This window comes from Mirounga leonina, unplaced genomic scaffold, assembly GCF_011800145.1.
Source record: "Mirounga leonina isolate KUSES-001 unplaced genomic scaffold, KU_Mleo_1.0 Mir_83, whole genome shotgun sequence".
NCBI lineage: Eukaryota > Metazoa > Chordata > Mammalia > Carnivora > Phocidae > Mirounga > Mirounga leonina.
This window is the reverse complement of record NW_023270826.1, coordinates 1620837-1626836: the sequence shown is the minus strand read 5'-3', so window position 1 is coordinate 1626836 and position 6000 is coordinate 1620837.

Genomic DNA, 6000 nt, shown 5'->3' with positions numbered 1-6000 from the left:
ACAAGAAAAGCAAAAAAAAAAAACACTCTGGGCCCACTTGACTCAACATAGGGAATTCAAGTTAAAATCTGATCATTTCATCCACGGTTTCTTCCACTAGGGACCAGGGAAAGGGCTGGGGGCCAGGCAGCTTCTCCTCTTGCCTATCTCTTCCTCCTTCTCTTCCTCCCACATCCCCATCTCTCCGCCTCAAGGTGCTCCTGTTTTTTGTTTTTTGTTTTTTGTTTTCTTTCCAGATTATTGTTCTTTTCTATGTGGCATTGATCCCTGGATTTTCCTGGATTGTCAGGATTTCTGTTAAAAGACTCTCACAGCAGAAACACCACCCCATCTATATACATATAAATATGTTTCTTTTCTTCAGCTTTCTTGCTCCAACAGGGTTCTGTGGAGCTATTTGGCTTAATTATTTCTGGCACTTTGCCCATCAAAATGTGCAATTCTTCAAAGGGATAGAAATGACAGTGAATCTGCCTTCTCCCGAGCAATTGAGGTTTTCATTTGAATCCTGTTGTCTTGGAAACAAGTGAGTTTCATTGAACATACACCTACCATAATGGTTAAAACATCAGCTAGAGGCATGACTCCCACACAATCTATTCTCTGTCTTGCTCAACTCACAAGTTGGTTGGCTGCTGGAGTACAAACAGTCTGTGAGTCAAGACATCTGGATGCTAACCTTATCCCTGAACCTATGCACATGGCTCTAGGCAAGTCGTATAACCTTTTTGAGACTTTATTCCCTTATGAAAAAAAATGGGAATAATACTACCTCCTCTGTGTATCTCAGACACATTGTAAAGATTGAAAGAGAAATTAAATTTGAAAAGCACTTTGAAAACTAGCAAGGCATCCCCTAGTTCAGCTACACTGGGATAAAAAGTAACAGGTCAATCATCAGGGAAATATAAACCAAAACTACAATAAGGTATCACCTCACACCGGTCAGAATGGCTAAAATCAACAACACAAGAAACAACAGGTGTTGGCGAGGATGTGGAGAAAGGGGAAACCTCTTACGCTGTTGGTGGGAATGCAAACTAATGCAGCCACTCTGGAAAACAGCGTAGAGGTTCCTCAAAAAGTTAAAAATAGGGCCACCTGAATGGCTCGGCCAGCAGAACGTGTGACTCTTAATTTCGGGGTTGTGAGTTCAAGCCCCACAATGGGCATAGAGCTTACTTAAAAAATAAAAAGATTGGGCGCCTGGGTGGCTCAGTTGGTTAAGCGACTGCCTTCGGCTCAGGTCATGATCCTGGAGTCCCTGGATCGAGTCCCGCATCGGGCTTCCTGCTCGGCAGGGAGCCTGCTTCTCCCTCTGACCCTCCCCCCTCTCATGTGCTCTCTCTCTCTCTCTCTCTCATTCTGTCTCAAATAAATAAATAAAATCTTTAAAAAAAAATAAAAAGATTAAAAACAGAACTACCCTACGATCCAGCAATTGCACTACTAGCTATTTATCCAAAGAATGCAAAATACTAATTCAAAAGGATATGTGCACCCCAATATTTATAGCAGCATTATCTACAATAGCCAAATTATGGAAACAGCCCAAGTGTCCATTGACTGATGAATGCATAAAGAAGACGTGGTGTACACACACACACACACACACACACACACACACACATTGGAATATTACTCAGCCATAAAAAAGAATGAAATCTTGCCATTTGCAATGACATGGATGGAGCTAGAGAGTATAATGCTAAGTGAAATAAGCCAGTCAGAGAAAGACAAACACCACATGATTTCACTGATATGTAGAAATTAAGAAATGAAACAAATGAGCATAGGAGAAAAAAGAGAGAGAGAGGCAAACCAAGAAACAGACTCCTAATTATAGAGAACAAACTGATGGTTACCAGTGGGGAGGTGGGTGGGGGGATGGGTTAAACAGGTGATCGGGATTAGGGAGTGCACTTGTGATGAGAACTGGGTGATATATGGAAGTGTTGAATCACTGTATTGTACACCTAATACTAATGTTACACTGTATGTTGACTGAAATTTAAATTAAAACTTTAAAAAAAAATAAGCAAGGTAAAAAATAAATAAAACACTTACTGAGACTTTGACCACTTCTAGATCTTGTTATCAGGGCTTGGAGCTCTCTAGGAGCCAAAGGAGCACCCACAGATCAGATTCAGATTCCTAGGAAACTCTGGTTTGGATCACTCAAATCTGAAAGGGGTTGTGGTATGCCAGACCCCTCCATATCTAAGCACTTTCTAGGAGCACCTTGAACAAGAAACCAAGCTAGTACCATGAAAAATGTGGTAATCAAAGACCACATTTATGTCTTCTACATACATTTAACATGTGTTGACCTTGGGTTAATTACATAACCTCTTTGGCTCTGTTTCCTCATCTGAACAATAGGAGATTTTTACTTCTATATTTACTTTCCCACAACTGTTGAGGTTTTTAAATAATATCTGTAACAAGCTTTTTTAGTTGAAAAGCAGTACACTAACATTAATTATTAAATCAGAAAGGCAATAGGGGCAGATCCTGGCTTTGCCCCTTCATAGATATGTGACACTTAAACAAATTAACTTAAATACCCTGTGCCTCCATTTCATCTTCCAGAAAGCCTGGTTTGGTATGCCAGATTTTAAGCATCTGTCACAAATCAGCAATTAAATGTGAAAGTGCCAAACCACCTACCAAGAGAAAATTAATGCACATTTTGTAGCCACCGTGGGGTAAACGTATAGGTATGTTTTTTCTTTTTTTTTTTTTTAAGATTTTATTTATTTATTTGACAGAGAGAGACACAGCGAGAGAGGGAACACAAGGGGAGTGGGAGAGGGAGAAGCAGGCTCCCCGCAGAGCAGGGAACCTGATGTGGGGCTCGATCCCAGGACCCTGGGATCATGACCTGAGCTGAAGGCAGACGCTTAACGACTGAGCCACCCAGGCGCCCGGTATGTTTTTTCATTTAAAATATTAAGTCAAATATGAAATGGTTGATAGAGTAAAGTATAATCTGCCATGTGGTGACTTAGAGAGGGCTCTGGAACCACACTTTTGGACTTATATCCTGACCCCACCTTTGATCATTTTGTGCTCTAGTGTAGAATACCTAACTTCTGGCCTCTATTTCCTCATCTATAAAAGGAAAGTAATGATGTCACCTATTCATAAGGTTGTTGTAAGAATTATATGATCCAATGCACTGAAAACAGTATATAAGAAGATAATAAGCATTAGTAAATGTTAGCCATTATTTTTCATCTTGGTCTTTTTATATCTGCTATATACCTATTATGGTCACCCAGAAAAAGCAGAAGGGATCCCCACCCACAGTTTGATTCCAGCGTCAAAACTGATGACACCACAAATACATATCAAGACATAAAAAAAGGCTTATTACTTATATAATTGAGGTCTCTGGGGGAAGGCGGGGTAGGGCTCTCAAGCAGGTCCAAAATTGATTGAGAGAACAAGGAAAGGAAACTATTCTGGGTTTTTTGTGTGGCTGGAGTAGTGAGGAGTCTGATATATGTGTTCCCACAAGGGACAGGTTGCTATCTCCTGCCAGTGCCCATTGGAGAACTCATTTTCTTATCAGCCTTCCAAACGTGAGCCCCAAAGGGAAGAGGAAGGGGTAAGGCTTAAAAGTTCTTAGAAGTTAAATATCAAACAATAGGCTCTTCATTATAACATCATATGGGTGCCACACATTTCTTGTTAAGCTTATAGCTAAGCATAAGGAAAATATCTTAGCAGCCACCTTTATTAAGTTTTAATAGTTCTCCAGCTAATACTCTTGGGTTTTTTGTGGATAATTATACTGTCTATAAATAATGAGCATTTTCTATTTTTCCCTTCTAATAATTATACCTCCTATTTATTTTTCTTATCTTAATGCATTGGCTAGAATATACAAAATTAAATAATAATGGTGACAGTGGACATTCTCACCTTGTTCCTGGCTTTAATGGGAATGCCTTTAGTATTTTGCATTAAGAATCATCTTACCTATTGGTTTGAGATTGATTTTTTCCTACCATATGAAGAAAGTTTCCATCCATTCTCTTAGCTTATTAATAGAGGTTATCAGAAATAAATACTAATCTGTATTAAATGCCTTTATGAAATATACCATGATGAATTTACATTTTAACTATTTGTTATCATCTTGAATACAGGATTTTCCATAAATGAATGGAATATTTCTTCATTCAAGTGATTATTATTGGACACAGAATATCAGAAACCTGAACTTTAATCTTAGTTGTATTTTACTCCCCAGATCCAAAATTTAGGACCTTCGTGTAATATTCACAAGGACTAAAATTAAGAATAATTTTTTTCTATGTACCATATTTCAGGTGAGGGGAAAGCTAAAAGGACAACAGACATGTATTTTAAACCCTTATATAATCTACTGTGGGATTCAAATGAAAGTTTCCAATTCTTCATTTCTAATTATTCCAGGACTCACTTGAAAGATGTTGGTTTAGATTTTTATAGCCTACATAAAAGACTTCTAAAAATCTTGCTCCTTCTCACTCCTCAGCTAATTTTATATGCTACCAGCAATTTGCATTATCTCTTTTGTTTAAAATAGAAGAGACCACTCTAGCCAACGTAAATGCCATGAATGCAAACCGAGAACTGATACCACTTCCTGAAGGCTGGTTGAAGTCCTTAGTATATGGCAGATTCTTAATCAAAAAGAGTTTGCTAAAAAGCAAAATTCTCCAAAATCCTCAGCCTGGGTATTATGAGGACAGAGATGGAGTGAGGGCTGATAAGAGACTCAGATTTCCAGCAGTGGGACACAGAGAATGAATACGAGGCCCAGTGAAGTTGAGTAACTTGACCAAGGTCACAGAGCTAGTAAATGGCGGCACCAGAGTTGGATCACAGAACTTGTTGACTCTAAAATCATATAGGCTTCATGCCAGCCTGAGATTAGGGAACATCTATCAAATGCTCATCGTCAGGGACTATTCAACTATTCCTTAAAGCAACATATATACTGTCTTATTTCGGATGTTGTCAGCTGAAAATAGCAAGGAGCCCCAGGTACCAAGGCTTAAGCACAGAAATCTAAGGTAAGGCAGCTATGGCACTGGTTCATTGGCGGCTAAACATCATGGGTCTAGCTGGGCTCCTGAAACAGTAGCAAGCACCAAATCCTCACCCAGTAACATCCAAAGCAGGAAAGGACTCTTCTCCCAGTTGTGACGCTTACTAGGCGAGAAAAACTTTCCAAGTCCTCCAGCAGCCATCCCCTTATATCTCACCAGCCACTGGTGGGTTTGATGCCCACTCCTAACCATTCACTGGCAAAGGGGAATTACTACAACTGACTCACACATCATTTTCTCCCTGGAGCTAGCAAGGGCCCCACCATTCCTGGGGCATATGGCCACCCAGTACCTTAGCAAAATGGGGTTCATTGGCAGGAAAGGGGTAGAGTCACTGATGGGCAACTAACAACGCTGCCACATTCACATCACTATCCTCATCCACAGAGGTCCCAGTGGTTTGCCTTTGCCTTCGTTTCCTTGGACTTTGTATCCTGCTGATGTCTGAGATGGGAGTTCTGGGAGTAAACAGAAAAGATGTCCAATCCACTTCTCAACAACCAATGGCAATGAGTCAATTATGTAATGAAGCAACAAGGAAACTAAACAAAGGGACAGGAAAACAATTATAAGCAAAGATGACTTCTTAAAAGAAATTACAATAAAACAAGCAGAACACCAGCTACTGAGGGGTCAAGAGGCTCTAAATCCAAATAAAGAGCTGAATTTCTCACATAAATCGATGCAAGCTCTACACCTGCAGGACAGGCTTGGCAGGAAAACTATAGAGTCCTGCTAGGCATCATATCCAAGACAGAAAGAACGAACATAGGGAAAGCAAGAAAGTCATCATCATCATCATAATATTTCATCCATATCATAATTATGTGCAATGAAATTCAATAGGCACTAAGCATCCACTAACCCCTTCAATACCCCCCAAGCAATATGCTGA